We start from the raw sequence: 16,157 nt of genomic DNA on the forward strand, positions 1-16,157 counted from the left end.
ATTTACATTCAACCCCCCTTCTGTAAATCTCATTGTTAGTCCACTGGGAATAACAATTGGTATCAGAGCAAGCTCTTAACATACAAGGAGTTTAAAGATCTATTCTGCTAATATCATGAGTGCACAGAAGAATCCTCCTGCTACCATCATGAGTAGGAAGGATATTGGTGTAAAAATCCAAGTCCTGGAAAAAGATAATTATCATCACTGGAAAGTGAAGATGCATTTACATCTTCTTTCTTAAGATGAAAGCTACATCAACTGTATTGAAAATGGTCCTCACATCCCTCACAAAGTAGCCATAGCTACTACTGCAACAGTTGCTGTTGGACAGTCCATTCCCAAGCCAAAAGCCGAATGGACTATTGAAGACATGGTAGAAATTCGCAAGGATAAGAGAGCCAAGAACATTTTGTTTAATGGCTTAGATCAAGATATGTTTGACAATGTCATCAATAGCCAAACTGCAAAGGAAGTTTGGGATACTGTACAAATCATCTGTGAAGGTACTGAGCAGGTCAGAGAGAACAAGCTGCAGCTTCTTATTCAACAGTATGAATATTTTCACTTTGAAGAAGGTGAATCATTAAATGATACCTTCAACAGGTTTCAGAAACTGTTGAATGGATTGAAGCTATATGGTAGAGTGTACCAAGTCAAGGATTCCAACTTAAAATTTCTTAGGTCTCTGCCAAAGGAATGGAAGCCCATGACTGTCTCTTTGAGAAATTCTCAAGATTATAAGAACTTCACACTTGAAAGATTATATGGAATTCTGAAGACTTATGAACTTGAAATGGAGCAGGATGAGCTATTGGAAAAGGGAAAGAAAAAAGGAGGAACAGTTGCTCTTGTAGCTGACAGTGAGAAGATGGAAGCCAGGAATGAGGAGAAGATAATGCCAAGTCTCAAAATTGGCACAAGCAAATCAGAATCAAGCAAGGGTAAAGAGCAAGTTGCTGAGGATGAAGATAATTCCAGTCAGGATGAATCTGATGATATTAAAGAACATTTGGCCTTTCTGTCCAGGAGGTTTGCAAAAATGAAGTTCAGACACAAAGTTCACTAAGCCAAACAAAAACATGGTGGACAGATCAAAGTTCAAATGTTACAACTGTGGCATTAGTGGACACTTTGCAAGTGAGTGTAGGAAGCCAAATTCTGAGAAAAAGAAATTTGAGCAAGTTGATTACAAAAAGAAGTATTTTGATTTGCTCAAACAAAAGGAAAGAGCTTTTCTCACTCAAGATGATTGGGCAGCAGATGGGGTAAATGAAGATGATGATGTGGAATATGTCAACCTAGCCCTGATGGCTAATTCTGATGAAAATGAAACTAGTTCATCAAGCAACCAGGTAATTACTACTGATCTCTCTCAGCTTTCTAAACATGAATGCAATGAAGCCATAAATGATATGACCAATGAATTATATCATTTGCGTGTTTCCCTTAAATCACTAGCAAAAGAAAACACTAGGATCAAGGAGAATAATGTGTTTTTAAGTGATAGGAATGCTGTGTTAGAGGATCAGGTAATTGAGCTTGAAAAGATAAAACTTAAATGCTTGACTGTTGAGAATGAACTAGCAGAAGCTGTTAAGAAAGTAGAAATTCTTTCTACACAGTTAGAAAGTGAGCAAGAGGTAATCAAGGCCTGGAAAACATCTAGGGATGTTAGTGTTCAGATTGTAAAGGTTCAGGGAATTGAATCATTCTGTGAGGATGCCTGGAAGAAAAACAAAAAGGAGTTAGAATTAATTGATGGATTCTCAACGGATGTGGAATCAACGGATGATGAAAGTTATCCGTTGAAGGAAGAAAAGGAGCATCTGTTGAAGGCTCATCAATTAAAACAGGTAAGTTCTTTTAAAAATAAAAATCTCAATAAAAAGAATGATTCAACTCTCAAGAACTTTGTCAAAGAAGGAGCTAGCACATCCAGAGATGTCAGTAAGGTGAATATAGGACACATGACTTTAGATCAGCTAAAAGATAGGCTTCAGTTGGTTGAGGATAAGAAGCAAACTAAAAGAAAATCTAAAAGAAATGGGAAGGTAGGGATTAATAAACATAACAATTACACACCTGATAGGTATGCTCCTAGAAAAAGCTGTGTGCATTGTAAAAGTGTTAATCACCTATCTGATAATTGCAAATCTGTTAAAAATGCTCCCATGCCTTCAAATCCCTCCATGCCTAACATGTCTATGTCACCTCTGCATGCTATGCCTGTTATGTCTCACCAGAATCCCCATGCACATTTTGCAAACATGCCATATATTAACAATCCTTATTTTACTGCATTTAGTATGCCTCAAATGCCATACAATATGCCTATGTGGAATAACATGTTTGCATAACCTATGCCTTATCAAATTCAATCAAATGTGTTAAATGATTCTGTGACTAACCCTACACTTCAACCAACCACATCTGAGACCAAGGTTGACCCAATGTTACCTAAGTCAAAAGATGCAGGAGGAACGAAGTCTAGGAAAAAGACTAACATGGCTGGACCCAAGGAAACTTGGGTACCAAAATCAACTTGATTGATTTTGTTGTGTGCAGGGACAAAGAAGGAGTCTATGGTAGTTGGACAGTGGTTGTTCAAGACACATGACAGGAGATTTCACCCTGCTCACAGAGTTTAAGGAGAGAGCTGGCCCTAGCATAACCTTTGGAGATGACAACAAAGGATTCACTATGGGATATGGCTTGATTTCAAAAGAAAATGTCATCATTGATGAAGTTGCATTGGTTGATGGTCTCAAACACAATTTATTGAGCATCAGTCAACTATGTGACAGAGGGAATACTGTTTCCTTCAATTCTGAAGCCTGTATTGTCACAAGTAAAAAGGACAATAAAGTGGTTCTAACTGGAGTTAGAAAAGGGAATGTGTACTTAGCTGATTTCAACTCTACAGATGCAGAATCCATTACTTGTCTTCTCAGCAAAGCAAGTCCAGTTGAAAGTTGGCTATGGCACAAGAAGCTGTCCCATTTGAATTTCAAGACAATGAATGATCTAGTCAAAAAGGACTTAGTTAGAGGAATGCCTCTAGTGGAATTCACAAGGGATGGACTGTGTGATGCTTGTCAGAAAGGAAAGCAAAAGAAAGTATCATTCAGTAAGAAGCTTGAATCTGCAATTGATGAACCACTACAACTTCTACACATGGATCTTTTTGGACCAGTCAATGTATTGTCAATTTCAAGGAAAAGATACTGCCTAGTGATTGTAGATGATTTCTCAAAGTTTTCATGGATTTATTTTCTTGGATCAAAGGATGAAGTTAATGAAATCATCATCAATCATATCAAGCAAGTCAACAATCATCCTGATTTCAAAGTAAGGAATATTAGGAGTGACAATGGAACTGAGTTCAAGAATTCAACCATGAAGTTGTTCTGTGAAGAAAGTGGGATCATGCATGAGTTCTCAGCTCCAAGAACTCCACAACAAAATAGTGTGGTGGAAAGGAAGAACAGATCACTAATTGAAGCTGCAAGGACAATGCTTGAAGAGTCAAAACTCCCAACTTATTTTTGGGCTGAGGTTGTTAACTGTGCATGTTACACTCAGAATATTTCTCTAATCAATCAGGCAAAATGCATGACTCCCTATCAATTATTCAAAAGAAGAAAACCAACTTTAAACTTTCTACATGTCTTTGGTTGCAAATGCTACATCTTAAGGAATCAATCTGATCACAAAGGGAAGTTTGATGCAAAGGCTGATGAAGGAATATTTGTTGGTTATTCTGCTGGAAAATCATATAGGGTCTACAATCTAAGAACCAACATTGTCATGGAATCTGTACATGTTGTGTTTGATGATAAAAAGATTGATGGACTAACAGATGAGGGACATCATGAAGGACTCAAATTTGACAACATTGAGATATACTGTGATGATAGTGAAGATGAGAATGATAAAGAAGGCATCTCAAGAAGAATTCAGAATCCGCCTTTGGATAATGCATAGAATGCTGCATCCGTTGAAAGTCATAATTCAGCTTCCGTTGAAAGAAGCAATGCAGCATCCGTTGAAAGACAAAGTGCATCATCCGTTGAAGTTCATAATGAAGCATCCGTTGATCACAGTCTGTCAACGGATAATCAATTCATTTCATCAGTTGATAGAGCTCCCAATTCCTTTCAAAGGATCAGCAACTCAGGGGGAGTTTCAACAAATCAACATTCTATCTCACATCATGACAATACTGAGGCAACCTCATCTAGGGCTAATCTACCACCTCAAAGAAAATGGACCAAGAATCACCCTTTTGAACTTATCATTGGTGATGCTACATCAAAAGTACAAACTAGAAGGGCTACATAAGATGAATGTCTGTATAGTAGCTTTCTATCACAGGAGGAACCTAAGCGAGTGGAAGAAGCTCTATTGGATCCAGATTGGATTTTAGCAATGCAAGAGGAGCTAAACCAATTTGAGAGGAACAAAGTATGGAAGTTGGTACCCCAGCCAAAGAACAAGAGTTCTATTGACACAAAATGGGTATTCAGAAACGAGATGGATGAAAATGGCATTGTCATAAGGAATAAAGCCAGATTGGTTGCTAAAGGCTATTCTCAACAAGAGGGAATAGATTTTGATGAAATATTTGCTCCAGTTGCCAGACTTGAAGCCATCAGAATCTTTCTAGCCTATGCAGCTAATGCCAATTTCAAAGTCTATCAAATGGATGGCAAGAGTGCATTTCTAAATGGAGAATTGGAGGAAGAAGTTTATGTAAGCCAACCTCCAGGTTTTGAAGATCCAAATTTTCCAGACTATGTGTATTATCTGATGAAAGCACTCTATGGACTAAAGCAAGCACCTAGAGCCTGGTATGAGACTTTGTCAAAGTTCCTTCTAGATAATCACTTCACAAGAGGTACTGTTGACAAAACTCTCTTCTTTAGAAATGTTAATGGCTCTAAGATACTTGTACAAATTTATGTAGATGATATTATATTTGGATCTACAGATGATAAGCTTTGTAAAAAGTTTGCTAAATTAATGCAAAGTAAATATGAAATGAGCATGATGGGAGAGCTAACTTACTTTCTTGGTTTACAAGTTAAACAAGTTAGTGGTGGAATTTTCATTAGTCAAACTAAATATATTTATGATCTTTTAAAGAAGTTTGACTTAATGGATTGTTCACCTGCAAAAACTCCCATGGCCAATGCCACTAAGCTTGAATTAAACAAGGCTGAAAAGTCTGTGGATATTACAAGTTATAGAGGCATGGTTGGCTCACTTTTATATTTAACTGCTAGTAGACCTGATATAATGTTTTCTACATGTCTCTGTGCTAGATTTCAAGCTGACCCTAAAGAATCTCACTTAGTGGCTATTAAAAGAATTTTCAGGTATCTCAAGGGGACTCCAAATCTAGGAATTTGGTACCCTAGAGAGTCTGGTTTTGATCTAATTGGCTACTCAGATGCAGATTATGCAGGTTGCAAAATAGAAAGGAAAAGCACAACAGACACCTGTCAATTTTTAGGGAACAAGCTTGTATCATGGTTCAGCAAGAAGCGGAATTCTGTTTCCACATCAACAGCTGAAGCTGAGTACATTGCTGCTGGTAGTTGCTGTGCACAGATACTATGGATGAGGAATCAACTATTTGACTATGGTCTGACTGTTGACAAAATTCCAATATTCTGTGACAACACAAGTGCCATTGCCATTACTGAAAATCCAGTGCAGCACTCAAGAACCAAGCACATTGATATCAAGTACCACTTCATTAGGGAACATGTGATGAAAGGTACAGTGGAACTTCATTTTGTTCCAAGTGAAAAGCAGATTGCAGACATATTTACCAAGCCACTTGATGAATCAACATTCACAAGATTAGTAAGTGAGTTAGGTATGCTTAATTATTCATAATCTATGTCATCTATATAATCTGTCTTGAAGCCTGAAATGAATTTGTTGCAAGAACAAAGCTGGCTTTAATTAAGACTTATCCTATCAACGGATATTCTCTATCCGTTGAAAGCCAAAATTGTTCTATCAACGGATGTTCATTATCCGTTGAAAGACAAATACATTTCTGGTAATTTTATCCTTCAACGGATAAAATGGTGTTGTTCATCAACGGATAACTATTTCCCTTATCCGTTGAAGTGTCACGTCAGTTACTATAAGTGAGTCACAGCCGTTGATTCTTTAACTCAACCGTTGATACATATATACAGTGTTGTATGTATTTGTATTTAAGGTAGTTTTCAGAATTTCTACAGTTTTATTTATTCTTGAACGGCTGTAACTTACTTAAAAGTATCATTTAATCATTTTATTTACATTTTAATTCAAGAAAGTATAAAAGCCCAATTGAACTCTTATTCTCACTTTACGCTTTCTTGCAATTCTTATTCTCTTTCTCTCTAAATTCTCAAGTTTTTCTCTGCAACCTCTACTCACAACAATGGCACCAGTAGTAAAAATTATGTCTCAAACAGGATTTGTTTATGAAAAGAATAATTTCATAGCCTTGGTTGAAAAGAATGAAGCCCATTCTGATTATCACAAGATGATGGACTTCATCAAGAACTGCAAACTAAGCTATGCAATGCTGGAAGCCCCAACCATCTACTGTGAGGTGATTGAGGAGATTTGGACAACTGCAGAGTTCAACTCCACAGATATGACTATTGCCTTCTCTCTCAAAGTTAAGGATTATTGCATTAATTGTGATGATATACAATCTTGCTTTAAGTTGCCTGAGAATAATGCCATGACACCACACACTGATAAAGATGTCTCTGCTATGCTAGATTCCATAGGCTATGCTTTTGATTCTGCTAGTTTAGGTAGTATTAGAAGGAAAGGCCTTAGGAAAGAATGGAGTTTTCTTGGAGATGCCTTTATTAAGGTTTTCTCTGGGAAGATTAGCAATTTTGATGTTATCACTTCATCTCTTGTTAATATGCTCTATATGCTAGTTTCTGATAGGTACTTTAATTTTAGCAACTGTGTTATGCTAGAATTAGGTTCCAGATTAGGTAACAAAGCTAATAGACCACATAACATCTACTATGCTAGATTCTTTATGTTATTGGCTAACCATGTTGCTGAAGGTTTGGTTATATCCAATGAGAATAATAAACTCAAATGCTGGGCACAAGAGAAAAGGGTCCTTGCAGACCTTTTGAGAATGAACCTCAAAAGCCAGGTGCCATTGGTATACTTTCCAATCATGAATGCACCACAGGTAAGTGAGGTAAATACTTCTATAACTCCTACTATTTCCAACCCCAATGTTTCTTTGCCTTCTAGGGTGGCTATGGAACCTGTGTCTTTGTCCAAACAAGCTCCTACTAAAGCCACCAAATCTAAAGTTTCCAAAGTCAAGTCAAAGAAACCTACCTCTGTTGTTTCTCAAAAGACAACAGTTGTAACAACTACCATAAACCCTGAAGGGAGTGAACAGGGTGTGAGTGGTGAGGGGAGGGGTGAACATCAAAAAGCCCCTCAGGATAAGGTGGGAGAGGTGAGTGGTACCCAAACCAGCCAAGCCACAGTCTCTCAAAAAACTGTGGTGGTTCAAAAGGAGTCCAACACATCCCTAGTTGCATCCTCCCAAAAGGTTGTAACTATTGAAAATAGTCCCCAACCAGGGACACAGAACAAAAGAGGGAGGGACACTGAAGCCACACATTCACCATTTAAAGCCTTTTCAAGGAAGAAGAAGGCCAAGACCCTAGTTTCCACACAAGGGACACACACAGCACAGATACATCCACCTGTATCTGTGCCTTCTCAAATTCAGCTTGATGTGATTCCAGCAAATATGGAATCAGAGCCCCATTCTCTCAATATAGAAACACACCATTCATCAAACTCTCCAACACCCTCTCTGGATGTGGATATGATATTCACATCAATTCCTGATTCTCCCTCATTAAAACTCAGGGAGGAGCCCTATTCAAAACCTGGTGATCATCATCTTTTAGATGATTTGTTGGATCATCAGCCAATTATTTCAGATGTAGTTGCAGAATCTGTGTCACCACACTTAAAATCAATTCACACAGATTCAACAATTATGTCACTTTCTATATCTACATCTTTTCCTTCTTCAACGGATATCTCTCATCCGTTGACAAGTGGTTGTTCTTCAACGGATAAGCTTAACAGCAGTTATCCGTTGATGCCATCAGTTTCCACTTCAACGGATATTCCCTATCCGTTGATGGTCTATACACACTTAACAGAAACAATTCCAACTGTAGAGGACCTGGCAACTGTACAATCACTTTTAGGTTTGAGGGAAGGGAGTGATCTTTTGAGTGAGAGGCTGGGTTGCTCCCAGGCAAAAGGAGAGGTTGAGAGTCACCATATGCATGCTATTTCTTCCAGCATGGAAAAAGTGAGTGAGAGGAGTGCCACCTTAGAAGGTGAGGGTGAGGGTGTGAGGGTGTGTGTGAGCCAGGGGGAGCCTCTGATGCAAGAACAGAGAGAAATTGAGAGAAAGGCAGGTACAGAAGCTATAAGGGTGGATCCAACCATTGCTAGTGAGTTAATGAAAGTGGATGATGCAGAAAAGGAAAGACAATTTCAACAACATTACAAAGCTGTCATTGATAACATTTCCTTGGATGCTGACACTTTTACTCACCCTGTTCCAGCCTATCAATTATTGGCTGCACAGGGCAATGTGGAGGCAGAACAGACACTACACATTGTACACACTTCAATATCTCTTCTCAGAGACAAAGCTGCTGTTAACAGGCTGCCTTCTCAAGCTGGTGAGCCATCTGAAGAATTTGGAGTAAATTCTAATGATGATGACTCTAATTCTTTGAATGAGAGCATGAACTTAGGGGGAGTAGCAGGCCCAAGTTCTGTTCCTGATCTTCCTGAATGGGCATGGGCAAAACTATCAACACCAGGTGAGTTTGGTGTCACTTTGGTCAGACAAGTCATGACAATTCAGAAGGCCCTTCAGGAGACTCAAGATGCTGGTACCAAGGCAATTCTTCAAGCTCATCTGGAATCTCTGCATCTCTTGCAGTTGCAGCATTACCAGCAAAATCTAAGTGTGGATGAGCTCAAGCAGGACATTGCTGATCTGAAATCCTACAATGCTGAGAAATTGGATTCAGTTATACCCTATGGTACTATGCAAGATTTGTTTGGGAGACTGAGGAAAGCATCTGATGCTGACAAGAGGCTGGCCAGATTGGAAGATAGGGTTCAAATCATTGAAGACTCTATGGTCACCATTCTTCAGAATCAACAAACTCAAACAAATCTACTCATGCAGCTGGCAAAAGCACAAGACTTGACCCCTACCCTTGATGATAACAAAAAGGGGGAGAATAAAGGGGAAGGGGAAGGAGAGCCATCTACAATAATTCAGATTTCTCAAGTGCTAGTTCATGTCATCACAACTTCTCCAACTATTCAAGTCAAAGGAAAGCTAGATGGAATTGATCTAATCCAGATAGCAGCAGCTGAATTGCAAGTCAAAGAGCAAAGGAAGAAGATTGATGAAAAGATGCAACTAATATTTGGTTCTACAACTTCTCAATCACGATCTGTGAAGCATAGCACAAAAGTGGAATCAATTATTATGGAACTCAAGCCAGTAGGGAGGCATAAGGATGGAGAAACTTCTTCCAAAGATCTGCAACCTATAGTTCTCAAGCCCAACAACAGATCCAATAAGGACTCTATAAAGAATCCTCTAAAAGAGGTGGATTTTCCTCTTCCAAAACCTGATGAGGACAAGCTTTTAGGTAGAAGTATTGCATATCTCAAAGAGACCATGGATGAGGCTGTAAGGAGAAATATGGCTATTATCTTCAGAGAGGGAAAGAGCATATGTGTGATGCAAGGACATCCCAAATTCTCAATAGCCAAGAGGGAAGAAACCAAAAGGTTGAAGGAAGAAGCCAAACAGCTAAAGGCTGACAAAAGAGCACAAGCAAAGCTTGAAAAATAGCTAAAGTCAAGTCAAGCTGAGGAACAGAAAGAAATTGAAGACAAAGGTGAAGATGAAGCTATGGGGGACATGGTTGGTACTGAGATGGAGGAAAGAAGTAAGGAAGAATGGAAGAAAGGGGAAAGAAAGAAGGTCAATGTAAAGAGAAAGAAGGTAGATAAGACTGAAGAAACCCAATCAATATCCAAACCACTACCCTCTATTCCTGAACCCATTGTACCTGACCCCTTCATGAACATTCATGGTGAAACAATCATTCCCAAGGAGGAACCAATTGATTGGGACACCATCAAATTGCCCACCTTCCTAACCTCTTCTCCACCATCAAAGAAGCAGAAAAGAAGAATCAAATCAACACCCTCTAAAGCCTCAATCAAATTCACACAGAAGCCTAAGCCTAAACCTCAAACCTCTAAAGATGATTATGTTCACATCTGTGACATAAAAGAATTTTCAGACATTGAACTCTATCTGGATGAGCTGGAGGATGTAAGGGGAATAGCTGCCTACAGACAGCTACCAGAAAGACTAGTGTTCAAATACAAAGGAGCTGGGGAAAGAACATGGCCTCTTCACAGAATTCTGAATGAAGGCTACTCTACCTTGATCAGAGTCTACTCAGCCATACAAAGGGATTATGGCTTTACCAGGACTGCCAAGACTGAGATTCTCAACAAGATTGCCAACATAAGGAAAACTTGGAGGGAGCCCAATGCTTTGCCTAGAACTTTACTCATTCGAGAAAGAGGAATTACAATTCACAAATCACCTCATTGGTTGATGGAGTTCAGAGACAACAAAGGAGTCAGAAGATTTTTCAGAATTGAAGATCAGCTAAAGATTGCCAGTAATGAAACTCTCAAGGATATGCAATCTAAGTTAGATATCAATGAAGAAGATGAAGCTGAATTCTACAGACAACTTCAACTTCAAATAGAGGAGAATGACAGGAGGCTAGGAAAGAAAACCAGGGATCAAAGGAAAAGAAAGTAATTTGCTCAGGCTAAAGGAGCACCCTTGGAAACAATGTAATTCTTCAATTCCATCTCAGCATATACATTTTTGTAGCACTTTTGAATTTCTGCTTTATTACAGTTTAAAAATTTGTTAAGTGTTTTGTTATCATCAAGCTAAATCCAAATTTATGCCTACAGTTCTAGTAGACATAAATAGGGGGAGATTGTTAGGAATATGTGTATTAGTTTGATGATAAGTTAAGCAAAACACTTAAGTAGAAATCTAGTGTTTGTAGCCTCAACGGATAAGACCATCTTGGCTATCCGTTGAAGGAGTAGCTGTACTTAGCAATAAGTTTATTATTGTAGCACATTTCACTCTCTGGTTTCAAGCTGTAATTCTTAGATGTTGTTAGGAAATAATCTGTCATGTTGACTACTAATGGATGTACAAATAGGAGGGCTAATTGTAAATATTTCATGCCTTGTAATTTTATATAAGTGAAGAAGTGTCAACGGATATTGAAGACCTTCAACGGATAAGAAACAAAGCTTCAACGGATGTCTCTAATGCTTCAACGGATAATATCCATCAACGGATAAGTGCTTCAACGGATAAAGACTTCAACTGATAATGCATTAACGGATAAAGCTTCAACGGATAAAGCCTCAATGGATAAGGCATCAACGGATGAAAGCTTCAACGGATGCTTAGTTCATTAACAGTTGATAGTGACAATTCACAAGCTGACAGAGGCACATGGGTTGAAAGAGACATACTGGAATGTGGAAGCCTCTAGGAGGAATCAAGAAAATGCAGCATTTCCATTGTGATGCAAACAAGGAAGTATTCAAAGATTTATAGATTATCCTAGATTGCATTGGATAGAGAAATGAAGAAGAAACATGTGAAGAATCTTTTCAATTGTATTTTACAGTTTGTCTTCACTTTTAAACTTGGTGATATATAAACCAAGTAGCAGCTAGTAATTAGATATGAATTTTCCTGAGCTGTTTAGAAATATCAAAAGAGAAAATCATCTAGTTTGTACTAGGAAGCAGCTGTGATTTAATTCTTTGAATCACAGACTTTCTGAAATAACACATCTCTGGTGGAACAACAAATCCACCAGAAAAGTTTTTAAGTTCTTTGTGCTCATTACATTTGTGTTTGAATATATATCTGTCTGCATCAGCTTCAAGCAATTCACACACATTTGATCACTCAAACACTTAGCCTTAGAAACTGCTCAAAACTTGAAAAAGTTTTGAGATTTACATTCAACCCCCCTTCTGTAAATCTCATTGTTAGTCCACTGGGAATAACATATATGTATCTCTTATTCCTTCAATCATCAACTTTAACTCATGGTGAATCACCCTCATCCTGACGATTACATACTTTTCTATTTCTATTTCTACGAGTCTTTAGGGTTTCCTCATACCCAACTCCCTTATCATTCCTCAAACTCTATTGTCTTTGTATTCCTTTCCACTTCAGTTTCTTTTTATTTTCCTTTCTCTTATCATTATTTCATGAACCCACTAATCATTGACTTCAAGCATCACATCGTTCTGGGATTCTTGTCATCAGAATGAATCTTGACAACTTTTACAACTTAGCTTCATATTTCATCATACTCGTCCGCCTTTGTTCTGACTCTAAAGCTTTTACACTATCTCCATAACCTTGGGAATTACTTTCTCAAAAACAATTGACTGAACTTTAATCAGTTTATTCTAACCTCTGGCTCCGTGCCTTTCTTGGACTTTCACCAGTGGTGGCCCTTCTCTTAGGAGGGTAAGTGACAAAAATAGTCTTTTGTGATTCGTCCATCATTTAGAATCTCAAATGATTCCTATATTTTCTTTAGCCAGGCTCTTGCCTCGACTGGGTTAGCTTGTTCCTTGGAACTCTAAGGGCTTAGTGACTTAAAGGTCCTGAAAGAATTTCTCACCGCATTGTTTCCTCAGGGTGGTGGTTGGGGATAATAGTCTAAGTTCTGTCTAGAAAGGTCCATAAATTTCCGTATAGGAGTACCGTCTCGGGTCTCCTTTCCTTATTCGACTTCTGTTTCCTTAGTCTGAACATTCCTTCCTCCTCCCCATAATCGGGGTCATCCTACATATTTTAAATCCTCATTTTCCACTTCATCATGTTATGGGTTCCTTTTATCTTGATGGCGACCTCCCTGACTATCACGTTCAGGGTTTGCTCTAAATGTTATTCCTCAAACTAGCTTTCATCTAAGATCTCATCTTTAAGCTCTTGAACATTTGGAACCCAAATTCTGTAGGAATACCTTATTATTCCCTTATCATCTTTTTCGGTATTAATCTCTTATCTATTTGTTGGCTCTCTGCCTTCATTCATCACTTTTTCTGGCACAATCTGTTCTTTTCCAATAATTCAGACTGTATTGCAATCTCAAACAGCTTTTCGGTACCGGCTCCGGTTACCTTCACTTCTATTTCCATTTTCTCAAAACCTCTTATAAACTCTCTCAAAGACATTATCATCTTGAGTCTATCCTTTTTACTAAGGGCATCAGCCACCACATTGGCTTTCCCCAAATGATAAAGAATCTCATAATCGTAATCCTTGATTAGCTCTAACCACCTTATTTGGCGCATGTTGAGCTCTTTTTGTGTGAAAATGTACTAGAGCACTTATGGCTTAGGTAAATCTCGCACTTCTCTCCAGACAAGTAGTGCCTCAAATCTTTAGGGCAAAACTATTGCCACGAGCCCAAGCTCATGGGTGGGGATATCGAATTTTATATTTCCTTAATTGTCTTGACGCGTACACGATTACTTTGATGTGCTGTATAAGAAGCACCTTAATTCCTTATGCGAAGCGTCACTACAGATCACAAAATCTCCTTTTCCATCCGGCAATGCCATCATAGGGGCCGTCACCAATCATTGCTTCAGTTCTTAAAAGCTGTTCTCGCATTTCTCTGTCCATTCGAACTTCTCAGTCTTATGAGTAAGCCGCTTAAAGGGGCTACTATCTTTACAAACTTGAACGAACCTCTGGTAGTGACCGGCCAATCCTACCTCTGATAGTCGCCCTAACCATGGTCATCAATTCTTCAGTGATCCTTTATTTATTCTTGTTAGGATCCTCCACGAGATCCTCCTCAGCAACAATCCCATCTAGGACAACATCCTCAACCACTACATCCTCAATATGAACATCATCCGGTCTTGCGTTAGGACGCTCTATCGGATCCGTAATCCGACCTCCAATTAGTAATAAAACATCATCGCGCTGTTGTTCCTAAACCTCAGGGTTCGGAGTCCCGCTACCATCTACGATAATGAACTATGCTTCTATCACGATATTTATAAGGGTTCCTATAAGGGTTTTAACTGTCAGTACTACGTTAGGTAGCCCGACTATGAACTTGGCAAGAGTTCTTATTATCTTAGTGAACTTATTATTTTAACGTCATATCATCTCTGAGGTTTATAACGCTTAGCTCTGATACCATTTCTGTAACACCCCCAAATCCGGGGTCGGGGATCCGGGTTGTCACGAGTTCTATTTCCCTTAATAACACCCAATCTTAATAAATAATCAACTATTCTGTAATGTGACCCCATCATAAACACACACACCACAAGTTATAGTCTCAGAGATGAATATCCAAAAATAATCACAAGTCGTTTTATTCCACAATTATATGCCAATACACCTTAAAAGGGTTTCTGAATAAATTTACATTTCTTTGCCATTATTACAATTGATAGAGATACATAAGTCTGGTACATCAAAAGTTGAAAGCCTAGCCTATTGGTAGTTCCTACCTCAGCTACAGCGACATCAACGCCTATAGGAAACTGCGGAACGTTTCCTATCCGCTCGCGAATTGGGAGCTTGGTCCTGTTCATCTTGTCTATCTGATGTTGTGTGATGAAAGAAGAAAGCAAGGGTGAGCAACAAGCCCACCGAAATAATATGTATAATAATTAACAATATATGAGCATTCTCATAGTACTCATGAAAGTCTTGGTCAAGAAGAAATGAACCAAGCTGATATCTTAATGCGACCAAGTCGCAAAATATTCAGTATATATATACATATATACTTTTTACAATCTTTGAAATCCTCTGACATGTATAATATACACAGAGTTCCAGTTTATAACTGTATAAAATATCGTTGCAAGGTGATCTCCTATATCTAACCTTGTCTCAACGTTTTTACGAAAATCTTTGACATGCACAAGATAATCATTTACTAGATATAAGTTTAAAAGATGAAGTTACAAGATACTCCAATATACTTATATCCGAATACTGTTTGAACTACCACCGTTCAAGTTATAGTCAGTTTCAAAAGTTCCTCACCCAGATGAGACTACAAGATAAGACTTGAATAGATTTAATCCTTGAAATATCATTATAAATAATGAAGTTACGAGATACGTCATTAAGTCCCGATATATATATATACACCTATATATATACATTTCATACACTCCTTGAAAACCTCTGTTATGAAAATTATAAACAGAGTTGCAATATCCAATGAATTTTGGAAAGAAGAAAACCTTGGCATAAACCTGATATCTTGCTGATCAGGCAAAGATACCAATAAGTAACCTTTTCTACTAGTAGACGGACGAATTTCCCACTGGTCATCACCCTGGTCGCAATAGGACCTTATGCTGGACTGCCACTCAGCCACTTACGCATTTGATGGACTCCCACTGAGCCACTTACACTTTCATGGACGCCCACTGAGCCACTTACACTTTCATGGACGCCCACTGAGCCCATGTTGCTTATGCCGACTCAAATAGATGGACTTACTTCCCGAATATTGGGTAAGTAATCAATTCATTTACCAAAACCGCAACCTTGTTGCGAATATAAAATACACCACAGAGCCGGATCCCTCTGGTTTTGAGCGAGTATTTAAATCCCCTTTAAAAGGAAGATCTTAAATATATAAAAAATGAGTTTTGGGATCCGCTCTAACTTTTAAAAATCATTTTAAAGACTCAAAAACACTTTAAAGAGTGTTTGGAGTAATGCTGATTTAATAAAGTAAATCAGTCCCAATATATTAGAAAATATCTGAATATTATTATTTAAATAATATTCCCATAAAGAATAATCTTTATACAAATAATTGAAGTAGAAGTTGTAAAACTTATACTTGAAATGAGTATTAAATAACCAAAGATATACTTATACGAAAGTACTATCTTTATTTGAA

Source organism: Apium graveolens, chromosome 3 (genome assembly GCF_009905375.1).
Source record: "Apium graveolens cultivar Ventura chromosome 3, ASM990537v1, whole genome shotgun sequence".
Classification (NCBI taxonomy): Eukaryota; Viridiplantae; Streptophyta; class Magnoliopsida; order Apiales; family Apiaceae; genus Apium; species Apium graveolens.